The sequence below is a fragment of the Bufo bufo genome (assembly GCF_905171765.1).
Source record: "Bufo bufo chromosome 6 unlocalized genomic scaffold, aBufBuf1.1 SUPER_6_unloc_1, whole genome shotgun sequence".
Taxonomy (NCBI): Eukaryota; Metazoa; Chordata; class Amphibia; order Anura; family Bufonidae; genus Bufo; species Bufo bufo.
The window spans coordinates 40,930-54,890 of record NW_024400000.1 but is presented as its reverse complement, the minus strand read 5'-3'; the positions used below and the strand labels follow the sequence as shown (position 1 = coordinate 54,890).

General features: G+C 41.4%; 1 pseudogene; it reads right to left on the bottom strand.

The window, feature by feature from the left end:
• Positions 1-5,924: 5,924 nt before the first annotated feature.
• On the bottom strand, positions 5,925-6,126 carry LOC120982883 (annotated as a pseudogene).
• Between the last annotated feature and the right edge of the window lie 7,835 nt (positions 6,127-13,961).

The window sequence follows — 13,961 nt, the reverse complement described above, 5'->3', positions numbered from 1 at the left end:
TATAGATAAAATCACATTTTATCTAGTATGAGTAGATGTTAATGATTATGTGAAAAAATTATTACTTTTGAATGTCAACAATACTTGTTTCAACCTATCATTTATATCTAATCAAAGTATGTGCTATGCGAATTTGAATGCCATGCGAAAATAGTTTCCACATACAAATACATCCGAAAAATTCAATTCAATAAAGCTACATAGGAATATTACTAAGATATGCCAAACAAGCGTGTGCGATAGAATGTTCAATTTAATTATACTTACTATGATGAGGATCTCTTCCTCAGCTTGGGTAAACTTGCTTGCCACCATATTTCCAATCGCATGTGATTTAATCTGACGCACGCTGGATTCTGGATGAAACTGGCGGTTACTTCCGGTCAGGAATAAATGACGCGCATGCGCATGAGCATCCGAAAATTTCAGTGCCGTTTCAGCTATGTGTATTTTTACGAATATTCGAAATATTGCTGATATATCAGGTTTTAGAATATTCGTATTAGTCGAAATCAATTATATATTACAATATCGATAATATTCGCAAAAGACACAGCGGATATAGTGCTTTAGTATTTTTTAAATCTTTACTTTAATTTAATTTTGACTAATATTGGCTATATTGCAATAACATTGTGTTTTATAATATTCGTCTGATTTTATATTGCAATATAGAGAATATTCGAAACCGTAAATATAGGAAAGTTGTGTTGTATAAATTGAACAGTGAACACTAGAGATTAGAGACATTTAGGAAATCACAACACGCGACTAATAAATCGCATATTATTTGTTATTTGCGTTATATTAACAAATTTACAAATATTCTATTTCGGCGAATATAATACGAATATTCTTACGAATATTCGCGAAATATCACAAAATCGAATATGGCTCCTCAAGCTCATCACTAACACTTACCCATACTCCCTGGAATTAACATCCCTTTCATAACCTTATCCTTTCGCACTAAACACATCAACACCTCAATTACACTGATAAAAAGCACAGGCGACATAGGACAACCCTGTCTTACACCTGATCGAACTTTTACCTTATTACTCAACCATCCATTCACTAAAAACTTACTCGACACATTCCTATACAAACACCTTACATTCTTAAGAAATACTCCAGGAAAACCCATTCTTACCAAAACTGAAAACATAAAATCATGTGCTACCCTATCAAAAGCCTTCTCGAAATCTATTGAAAGTAACATACACCTTTGTTTTCTATTCATACAATCACTAATGACATCCCTTAAAAGTATTAAATTCTCACTCATACACCTCCCAGGCACAGCACACACTTGATCATCACCTACCACACTTCCAACTACATCTCGCATTCTATTCGCTAACAGCTTACTAAAGATCTTATAATCGGAATTTAACAAAGAAATTGGTCTCCAATTCTCCAACTTAGTCTTTTCCCCTTTCTTATAAATTAAAACTACCACACCTTCTTTCATTGAATCGCACAATACCCCTTTCTTCCACATGTGTTCATATACCTCTAACAAATCCTCTCCAAGCACATCCCAGGCAATCATATACAATTCTATTGGTAACCCATCCATACCAGGCGTTTTATTTTTCTTAAAACCCATCACAACTTTTCTAAGTTCATCCATTGAAATTTCCTCACACAAATATGCACATTCTTCTGTACTCAATTTAGCATCCAAACAACTTAATACATCTGACATCAGATTTTTATCCACCCATTTGGCAGAATACAATTTCTCATAAAAGTTTTCAACCACACTTATTACATCCTTTCCAAAAACACACTCTCCTTCTGCAGACATAATACAATTCATATCCTCTCTCTTTCCACATGATTTCTTAAAAAAGAATCTAGTACACTTTTCATTTTTATCAAGAAAATCTACTTTTGACCTATATGATTTGTTTTCCCTTTTTTTCCACAACCTTCTTCCTTTCTTTTTTAGTTTCATCCAATAAATCACTTGCATCAACGCCTAGCACACTCAATTTCCTCAACCATTCTAATCTCCTATTCAATTCCTTATATTCATTTCTTAATCTTCTTGCTTTCTTATATCCCCACTTCTTAAAGAAAACCTTAATCCTACTTTTAACCCATTCCCACCATTTTAATACAGATTCAAAATCATTTTTCCTCTTTTTCCACCTATCATACTCATATTTGAAAGCATTCAAAACACATTCATCCTGCAATAAACTTATATTCAACTTCCAAAAACCTCGACCATGCAATAATTTTTCTTCACCCTCCACACAACATATAAGGCACATGTGATCAGAAAAGAAAACATCCTCCTGTACAAATTTTTTACAACTTAAATTTTTTGAAATAAAAATAAAATCAATCCTAGATACTACAGGGAGTGCAGAATTATTAGGCAAGTTGTATTTTTGAGGATTAATTTTATTATTGAACAACAACCATGTTCTCAATGAACCCAAAAAACTCATTAATATCAAAGCTGAATATTTTTGGAAGTAGTTTTTAGTTTGTTTTTAGTTTTAGCTATTTTAGGGGGATATCTGTGTGTGCAGGTGACTATTACTGTGCATAATTATTAGGCAACTTAACAAAAAACAAATATATACCCATTTCAATTATTTATTTTTACCAGTGAAACCAATATAACATCTCAACATTCACAAATATACATTTCTGACATTCAAAAACAAAACAAAAACAAATCAGTGACCAATATAGCCACCTTTCTTTGCAAGGACACTCAAAAGCCTGCCATCCATGGATTCTGTCAGTGTTTTGATCTGTTCACCATCAACATTGCGTGCAGCAGCAACCACAGCCTCCCAGACACTGTTCAGAGAGGTGTACTGTTTTCCCTCCTTGTAAATCTCACATTTGATGATGGACCACAGGTTCTCAATGGGGTTCAGATCAGGTGAACAAGGAGGCCATGTCATTAGATTTTCTTCTTTTATACCCTTTCTTGCCAGCCACGCTGTGGAGTACTTGGACACGTGTGATGGAGCATTTATCAGACTTATAAGTTGCCGGAAAAGGCTTACCCACCACCTCAGCAATATCCGTAAAGGATAAATCCGTAATTAAATGACATAATTTCTTCCCCGTAATATCCATTTTTTTCCCTTCAATCGTTCAAATAAAATCACCAAGCAACACTGTGGGCATTCTACCAACCAAAAAAACACACAACTTATCAAATAATTCCAACCGCTCCTCCTTATCAACTGGACAATACAATTCACAATTCTTATCTTCCAGTTCATATATTTCACAACAGCCATCACACATCTTCCCGCCTCTATCACTGTGTAACTTTCAAAATTAAATTTCCTATTTCCCAACAAGATCCCTACTCCATCATTTCTATTATGACAAGAGCCAGACCAGACTGATTCTCCATGCGGCCAGTCTTACCCACTCAAGGCTTCTGAAATTCCACATTCCTTAGGCGAAATGATATCCGCACTGTGATTTTGCAGATAGTCAAAGACAGTCATCCACCTTTGGCTTAGATTTTAAAAGCCTAACATTCAGGGATAAGAAATTAAGTGCAATTTTGGAAGCCATATGTCAATTCTTTGCCTGACAAAATTGCCTATAGACCATAATTTTCTCAGCCGCTGTCCCAGGGAGACGGGAAGCTGGAGGTAAAGATTCGAGTCCCTGCTTCGCCTAAAAAAGGCGCATTGTCAGGTATCATAGACTGAGGATAACATTCTCTTACAGGACTCATACCCTTCTCACTTCCAGGAGACTCCACAACTCGGATCCTCTTCGGGGGGTGACTTGTCGTCTCTTCCGCCGATCTCGTCTCTGCAGTAGTAAAGTCTCCTTGTCCTCCGATCTCCTCCTGGGTTGGCAACTCGGCAGACCAATCCAACGGCGGCGTCTCAGGAAGGGACGAAGGTGCCTTATCCCCTCCCTCACCCTCACCATGAAGTCCAGTCTGGACGTCCGAAAGTTGGGAAAGCAAATCCTCCAACAGAGAGACCTCCATCTCTCCTCCTCCTCCATCATCAGCCACCTGCACCACCTGTTCCTCTTCTTGACCCACATCCTCAATTGGCCCTGCAGACTCACCTCTCACCACCTCAGCATACTGGCGTCCGGCAGATCGAAGCCTACAGTTTTTGAAGGCATGACCTTCCTCACCACACACATTGCAAACAATGTTATTTGTGCATGCACCAGCCAAATGTCCCGTTTTGTTGCACTTAGTGCACCTCAAGACGGGATCAAAACAGTTCGCCTGGGTATGTCCATAGACTCTGCACCTCCTACAAAAACTGGGACATCCAGTAAAAAAAAGGAGACCAGAATCTCTCCCTATGGCGAATTTTTGTGGAGGATAGCACAGACCGCCTGGACCATTAGGATCAGAAGCAAAGCGGACGAAAAACTTATATTTTCCTGTCCACAAGGATTCAGAGTTCATAACCTTATGTGAAAACTGCACATAGTCACAATAATTCCTCAGGAAGGCTTCAATATGTTCTAGCTTTACATGTGGATTATACATTAAAACTACAAGATGTACATCCTGACTGTAAAGCAGCACAAAAGTAAGTCCCTGCAAAGCTGGATTATACTCTTCCTGTTTTAAGGACATATAAAAATTTTGACAGGCACTTATAGAGGTCAAAACAAGGGTGTATTTACCTCCTCTTGGGTCTTGCAGGCAAAGAGTATCCTCCCGGCTGAGCTGAAGAACCTTAAACAAGACTTCCTGTACCAGATGTCTGACGGTGAAGACGTCCCTCTTGCTTTCCTCGACTTCAATGTAGATCCCATTCTTGACCCGGGAATATCCGGTCCCAGCGAAACGTATTGTGACGCCCATGATGATCGCCTCCTCGTTGCTGTTGTCTTCCCCCTATAGCAGCAAGCAGCTTAAGCCACTAGGGCGATGCTGCAGGGCCGAGAGCATGACATAAGCACCCCTGGCTAGATCCAATGATCTTTGCCAAAAGGCCGAGAAGCTATAACCTGAAAGGGTTCGCAGTACAGGCCGATGGTCCCCAATGCAGAGCACTTCTGAAGGCAATAGACTTTCTCTCACAAACCATGGAAAACGTGCGTGCGTCCTACGCTCAGAAATCACCAGCATGCTCCTCTTCGTGTTCGCTATCTGCATAGCTCCGCCCACCCGCAACTTTTAGCCACGCCTTTTCTTCGCACGCAATTCCTGTTGCCAAAGCACGCCAAGCAGAAAACATGATATGAGGAGTGAATGGAGAAGTAGTAGTGAGAAAAAAAATGAAAAAAAGGGTATGCATTGTTGTTGATTGTGATGTCATGTTGAGTGTTCCGTCAGGGCCCTTGTGATGTCATCCACTGACCTGACCTTACTTGACCTCTGACCTGACAAGCCTCCTGTGACACGTGCAGTGTTCCGTCCATTGTCCAGACAAGGTAGGTCCAGCTGCTGCTGCAGATACATAGGAAGTGCTGGACTACTTTTTAGCCTCCAAGTAATCCAGTTCAAATGATAGATCCACAAGAGGGAGACACAGGCAAACTTTACTCATTTAATGAAGCAAGGAAAAATGGTTACATCCAGCCAACTTGCTACAAAAGGGTCAATTCCCAGGGACAACTCAGCATCGCAGGTGTGCACAACAGGCCCAAATCAAACCCAAGGTAATGTGCGTGGAGGTCCAAACACTTCATTCAGGTGATAAGCCAATTAACCCATCAGTCTTAATTGGATTTAGGGTGTGAGGAGACTGGCTGGCTGGGTTGCTTGGTGCTGGAACAAACCAACAGCTGATGCAATTAGGAGATTGACAGACTAGATGCAGGTATGCAGGAAGCAGCACTGCACAGCACTGACTGGGCAGACAGAGGAGAAGCTGAAGTGCAGACTCCACTTGCTTGCTGGAAGGATGCTTGCAATCAATTTCATTCTGTTTTTCATACTGGATTAGAAGGGGTGCACCGGTCCTGGAGGTACTGCAATACCAGGTCAATGCGTGGAGTGGACAGAGCAAACTCTTTTTCCATCTCCCTGTTCGAAAAATCCATTTAATATATGGTCCCCAGATAGGGGACGTATCAGATATTAAACTGATAAGAACAGATTTATTTATTTTTTTTTAAACCACTCAGTGGTCAGTATCTAAAAGCTCTTAGCAATCTTATTCTTTCATAACGAGCTTATTTTGACCTCATCATCGTGGTATTCTCTTTTTTATTAATTTTTTTATCACAATTTAACAATAAACCTCAATTTTTTGTGCTTCCATATCCCTTCACTATCTAAACCACCACCGTACTTTTTCTCCCAACAATAAATAATATACAATCTTGATAATATTAATTTCATACATTCCTACTCTGATACTAACTCTCTTTTGAACACCCACATATTCCTCACATCCCATAAACATTCCAAAACACAAACCATTATTAACCATAATACTCTCACATTCTGCTTCCCACTTGCCCCAAATCCAAACAAAACCACCTTCCAATCCATGTACTTAACCCCTGACAACTCCTTAATCAAACCTCCCATTCCTTTCCATACTTTCTGCGCATATTTACAGTTCCAAAACAAATGTCTCACACCCTCATTTGCACCACACCCCTCTCTCGGACAAATTTCTGTTTTATCTAAATCTCTTTTCTTTTGAATCTCTCTAACTGGCAAGATATTTTGCAAACCCATCCATATTATATCCTTTTGCCTATTTGACATCCCTTTAATTGATAGTTTTCTCCACACCTTCTCCACATCATCCCCACTCAAACCCAAAATATCACAAGCAATTTCCTCCTTATATATCACATTCATAACAATATTCTTATTTTTAAACCTATCCTTTTCCACACTTAACAAATCATACTTCCTTATAAATTTCTCAATCACCATATACCATCCTGGACACTTGAACGCAACTGGTACTCTAGCATCTCTTACTCTCCACCTCAACCCATACATCATCCACCCTCTCATGTATCTCAACATATACGCACACTTATTTTCTTTCTCATTCAAAATCACAAAACTCTTAATATATGACACTCCTAAAAAAATCTCAAAATTCGGCAAACCAAGACCTCCTCTTTCTTTCGATTTATTCACATACTCCCTTTTCAATTTCTCCATCCTACTTCCCCACTTTAATCATTTTCATCACATTCGCAGGATATATCAAAAAACCAAACCATACCACTGGCAAAATAACTGTTTTTATAATCAGGACTTTCCCAGTCAAACTTAATTCTCTCAAACGCCAAAAATTTAACTTTCTTTCAGTCTTTTTCCCACATTCATTCCAACTTTCATCTCCTCTCAAGTTATCATTAAAAAGAACACCCAACACTTTAATCGCCCCACTCTCATATTCCACATCCTCTAACCTTACTTGATCATCCCCAAAAGATTTAAAAGCACACTTACTCCAATTCACTTTAAACCCAGATGCACCACAAAAGAAATCCAATAATAATAATAATCTACTTCTCCTCATTGCAGCCAAATTATCATTCACAATCACCACATCATCCATATACCCCAAAATATTTACATATTTCCCTCCACTCCCTGGAATCAACATTCCTCTCATTACCTTATCCTTCCTCACCAAACTCATCAAGGCCTCAATTGCACTTATAAATAATACAGGGGACATCGGACATCCCTGTCTTACACCCGACTGTACACTTATCCTTTTACTCAAATGCCCATTCACTAATATTTCACTATACACTCCATCATAAAAGCTCCTCACACATTTCAGATATACTTCAGGATACCCCATTATTTCTAATATCTTAAACATATACTCATGCGACACACGATCAAACACTTTCTCAAAATCCACTGTTAATAACATACACTTCTGTCTCCTATTCTTACAATCCTCAATCACATCCCTTAAAGGAACCTGTCACCGGGATTTTGTGTATAGAGCTGAGGACATGGGTTGCTAGATGGCCACTAGCACATCCCCAGTCCCCAGTCCCCATTGCTCTGTGTGCTTTTATTGTGTAAAAAAAACGATTTGATACATATGCAAATTAACCTGAGATGAGTCCTGTCCTTGACTCATCTCAGGGACAGGACTCATCTCAGGTTAATTTGCATATGTATCAAATCTTTTTTTTACCACAATAAAAGCACAGAGAGCTATTGGGACTGGGTACTGGGGATGTGCTAGCGGCCATCTAGCAACCCATGTCCTCAGCTCTATACACAAAATCCCAGTGACAGGTTCCCTTTAACAAAATTAAATTATCTGACATACTTCTCCCTGGTATTGCACACACTTGATCCTCCCCAATCACCTTTCCAACATACTGATGCATACGATTTGCCAAACACTTACTAAATAACTTGTAATCTACATTCAACAACGTAATCGGCCTACAATTCTCCACTTTTTTCCTTTCTCCTTTCTTATAAATCAGCACTACCACTCCTTCCTTCAAAACACCATTCTGCCACATATACTTACAAACTTCAAACAAATCCTCTCCCATCCACTCCCAAGCTTATATACACTGCTCAAAAAAATAAAGGGAACACTTAAACAACACAATGTAACTCCAAGTCAATCACACTTCTGTGAAATCAAACTGTCCACTTAGGAAGCAACACTGAGTGACAATCAATTTCACATGCTGTTGTGCAAATGGGATAGACAACAGGTGGAAATTATAGGCAATTAGCAAGACACCCCCAATAAAGAAGTGGTTCTGCAGGTGGTGATCACAGACCACTTCTAAGTTCCTATGCTTCCTGGCTGATGTTTTGGTCACTTTTGAATGCTGGCGGTGCTTTCACTCTAGTGGTAGCATGAGACGGAGTCTACAACCCACACAAGTGGCTCAGGTAGTGCAGCTTATCCAGGATGGCACATCAATGTGAGCTGTGGCAAGAAGGTTTGCTGTGTCTGTCAGCGTAGTGTCCAGAGCATGGAGGCGCTACCAGGAGACAGGCCAGTACATCAGGAGATGTGGAGGAGGCCGTAGGAGGGCAACAACCCAGCAGCAGGACCGCTACCTCCGCCTTTGTGCAAGGAGGAACAGGAGGAGCACTGCCAGAGCCCTGCAAAATGACCTCCAGCAGACCACAAATGTGCATGTGTCTGCTCAAACGGTCAGAAACAGACTCCATGAGGGTGATATGAGGGCCCGACATCCACAGGTGGGGGTTGTGCTTACAGCCCAACACCGTGCAGGACGTTTGGCATTTGCCAGAGAACACGAAGATTGGCAAATTCGCCACTGGCGCCCTGTGCTCTTCACAGATGAAAGCAGGTTCACACTGAGCACATGTGACAGACGTGACAGAGTCTGGAGACGCCGTGGAGAACGTTCTGCTGCCTGCAACATCCTCCAGCATGACCGGTTTGGCATTGGGTCAGTAATGGTGTGGGGTGGCATTTCTTTGGAGGGCCGCACAGCCCTCCATGTGCTTTCCAGAGGTAGCCTGACTGCCATTAGGTACCGAGATGAGATCCTCAGACCCCTTGTGAGACCATATGCTGGTGCGGTTGGCCCTGGGTTCCTCCTAATGCAAGACAATGCTAGACCTCATGTGGCTGAAGTGTGTAAGCAGTTCCTGCAAGACGAAGGCATTGATGCTATGGACTGGCCCGCCCGTTCCCCAGACCTGAATCCAATTGAGCACATCTGGGACATCATGTCTTGCTCTATCCACCAACGTCACGTTGCACCACAGACTGTCCAGGAGTTGGCAGATGCTTTAGTCCAGGTCTGGGAGGAGATCCCTCAGGAGTCCGTCCGCCACCTCATCAGGAGCATGAACAGGCGTTGTAGGGAGGTCATACAGGCACGTGGAGGCCACACACACTACTGAGCCTCATTTTGACTTGTTTTAAGGACATTACATCAAAGTTGGATCAGCCTGTAGTGTGTTTTTCCACTTTAATTTTGAGTGTGACTCCAAATCCAGACCTCCATGGGTTGAAAAATTAGATTTCCATTTTTAATTTTTGTGTGATTTTGTTGTCAGCACATTCAACTATGTAAAGAACAAAGTATTTCAGAAGAATATTTAATTAATTCAGATCTAGGATGTGTTATTTTTGTGTTCCCTTTATTTTTTTGAGCAGTGTATATAGCTCCACAGGAATTCCATCTTTCCCTGGCGTCTTATTCTTTTTTGTATCAAAAACACTTTTTTTCAACTCTTCCATCGTCAATTCAACACACAACTCCTCCCTATCTTCCTTTTCCAACTTACCTTCCAAACCTCTTACAACATCCTCCATTAAATTCTTATCCACCCATTTATTTGCATACGAACCTAAGTAACAAACTCTATTACTCTTATAACCTCATTCCCACTTACACACTGTCCTCTTCTATCTAAAATCTCATTCATATCCTCTTTTTTCCCACACACCTTTTTAAAGAAAAATCTCGTACACTTCTCATTCTCTTCTAACATCATAACCTTTGATCAAAATATAATTTCTTTGCCTTTCTTCTCCATAATTTGTTTCATTTCCTTTCTTGCCTTCATCATCAAATCTTCTACATTTACACCTAATACATTTAATTTCTTCAACCATTCTATCTTCATATTCACTTCTTTTTATTCATTCCTCAAAATTCTTGCTTTCTTACAGCCCCATCTTCTAAAAAACATTTTTACTCTAAACTTCATCCAATCCCACCATTTTAACACATTCTCAAAATCCTTCTTTCTTTTTTTCCATTTCATGTATTCAAGCCTGAAAAGATCCATTATTCTCTCATCATCCATCAAACTAACATTTAATTTCCAATACCCTCTCCCATACACACTTCCCACCTCCCCTTCCACACAACACCTTAACGCCATATGGTCAGAAAACACAACATCCTCTTGCCAATATTTAACACAATTAATACTTTTAGATAGGAAAATATAATCTATTCTTGATCTTATACTCCCTCTCTCCGACTTAAATGTGCACGGTGGTGGTTTCCCCATCCTGAGTTCAGAAGTATCTATGAGAGAAAAATCACTAATTAATTTATGCAACATTTTACCAGACACATCTGTTTTCTCACCCTCTAATGCACAATTAAAGTCCCCTAATAATATAGTTTCCATTCTTCCTACCAAAAACACATTCAATTTCTCCAACAACCTGTTGACGCATACACATTTACTACCCTAAATTTCCATTTTTTGTATTTTATTACAGCCACCACACATCTCCCAGCCTCCACCACTGTATATGAATCAACACTCATACTCTTATTATTTAACAAAATTCCTACCCCCGAATTCCTATTTTCACAAGACCCTGACCATACTGATTCTCCATGCTCCCATTCATCCTTGCTTACAGCTTCAGCTATCCCACATTCTTGCAAACATATGACATCTACTACTTGATTTTAAAAAAATCAAAAATTGCCGCCCTTCTCGCCCTAGACTTCATCATGCGCACATTCACGGATAGGACATTACAGAGAGTTTTGTCCCCCATGTTTGGATTTTTTTCAACACATAGTTCTCAATTCCCCACATTTTCCTCAACCTTCTTCTCCTTGAAGGGAGTAGCCGCAAGTGAAGTCCCCAGCCACGGCTTCGTCTAAAAAAGACATGTCATTTGCCATATCATGGCTTGGGAAGACCCTTTCCTCTCTGGGACTTGCACCTTCACTTAGTGGGGACAACAACCTTGGTCTTTTAGCAGACAAATTTAAGGCAAGGTCATCAGCATATTCTGCTGTTCTGGTGGATACACCTGGATCCTCCTCCTCATTTCTCACTTGTCCGTCCTCCCACGGCATTATTGGAGTCTTCACTTGGAAAGTCTCCAGTTCTCCTTCGCCCTGCAGACCCCTGACCTCATCAGATGGCAATGGAAAGTCAGCCAAACCTAGGGAGATGTCCATTTCTCCTCCAATTCCTCCTTCCTCCTCCACAAGACCTACATCATTTCCAGGATCACTGGTTCCAGCAGCATCTTCTTTCTGAACCTGCTTTCGGAACCTATCAGGGACCGGAGGCCATGTTTTGGCTTTTGGTTTGGGTCTAGCATTCAGGGTGCAGTCTCTGAAGATGTGCCCTTCCTGGCCACAAACATTACAGACAGGAGGATTCGTACAGGACTTAGTAAGATGTCCCTCTTTATGACAGTTAGAGCATCTTAATGCCGGCTCCTTACACTCATCCACAGTGTGCCCATAGATTCTGCACCTCCAGCAAAACACAGGGTTACCAGGAAAAAACAGAAAACCACTATCTCTCCAGATCGCAAAATTCATTGGAGGGTAACGTAAGCCACCTGGGCAAGACACGTCAGCTTTAAATCTGACAAAAAACTTGTACTTCCCAGTCCAAATACCTTCTGAGTTCAAAACTTTATGCAAAAACAGCAATATTCTCTAAGGGTATATACGGGTTGTGCATGAAAACCACCAACGGTATATCATCATTGTACAACAAGACAAAAGTAACACCATCCAGAATCGGGTCATTTTCATAACCCTTTAAGAAAGTCAGTAAGTTATGGCAAGCAGGTGAATTAGTCAATACAAGAGTAAAACTTCATTTTTTTGGATCTTGTAAGCATAAGATCTCCTCCGTTCTGATATGCAAGAACTTAAACAATACCTCATGCACCAGGAACTCCAAGGTAAACTTCTCCCTCTTGTTTTCTGCAATATTGATCCTGAACCCGTTCTTGACCCGGTAATCTCCGGTCCCTGCCGAATGGTGACGCCCATCCTGCTGTCGTCTGTCGTCCGCCGTCCGTTGATCGCCTCCTCAAGCCTCAGCCTTGGCTGCGTCCGGACAAGCCATGATCTCGCTAATACTGTACAATCAATAAAAACATTCCCTTTAAATAAAATCGCTACTCCCGCAGACCTAGATTAGTTAGAACCAGACCATACTGACGGCCCCTGCTTCCAGTCTCTCTTATATTTGTTATATTCTTGCCTGTGGGGAATGCAGCATTCTTGCAAGAAAAAAACTGTTGCAGTTAAAACCGATAAATAATTAAAAAGCGCTAGTCTTCTAGATCGGGAATGTACGCTGCGGGTATTAAAAGAAATGCCATTTAAAAAAGCCATGGTAGGAGTTTAAAAAGATGTGTTTTCTTACCTAAGGCACAACTTCGGACATCAGTCGGCTAAGCCAGAAATATCGCTCACATCGCCTTCTCCTCCAGCCAACCAGGAGCCTACTGATTCCATCGTTCCAGGAGAGGAGCTTCCGCAACTCAGCTGACCCCCCTCTTCGTAACGTACTCTGCATGGTACCGGACCCCACTGTCTGCTGGGTATTGCATCGGGACTCAGAGCCGCGACCCCACTCCCCTCCTATTTTGAGGCAGGGGTTCCATCTAAGGCTGTTTCAGGGACAGCCCTCTGCTCCGCTGCGGTTCTGACTTCCTCCCCCTCCCCATTGGGCTGGGGAGGGAGACTCAGACGGCGGCCTAAAGGTTGGGCTGCTGGTCCCCCAACAGACCCTCTCCTTCGGCCTCCCTTCACCGCTTCAGCGTACCCTCTTTGTTTTTTTGGGGCCGCAGCTCCTCCTGGATCCTCTGCAGAGCTTACTTGCTGTCCAGGGACCGAGTGCGGGCCAGGCGGATCAGCATCATCTGAATGACCCCCGGGACCCATTTCTGGGGGGGGTCCATCCGTCTGCTGATCACTGGACTTCCGCTTGGTTTTTTTCCTTTGTTCTCTTGGTTCAACTGGATTGGGGGGTCTGCTGGTTATATCCATCTCTTCTGTGACCTCAGTCTGCTCCTCTCCTTGTGGCTCGGCTAGTGGCTTCTCCTTCTCTTCTGGCCGCCTCTGATGTCCTTGCTGCACCTCAGCTCTTTCTCTAAAAGGACAGGAACGCATTAGGTGACCAAATCTAAGACAAGCATGACATCTTTTCTCTTTTATACATTCACTGACATCATGCTCTTTGCTTCCACAATTCCTACATGTACTTTCGCAATTTTCTACTGAAAGCCCATAATTTTTACATCATC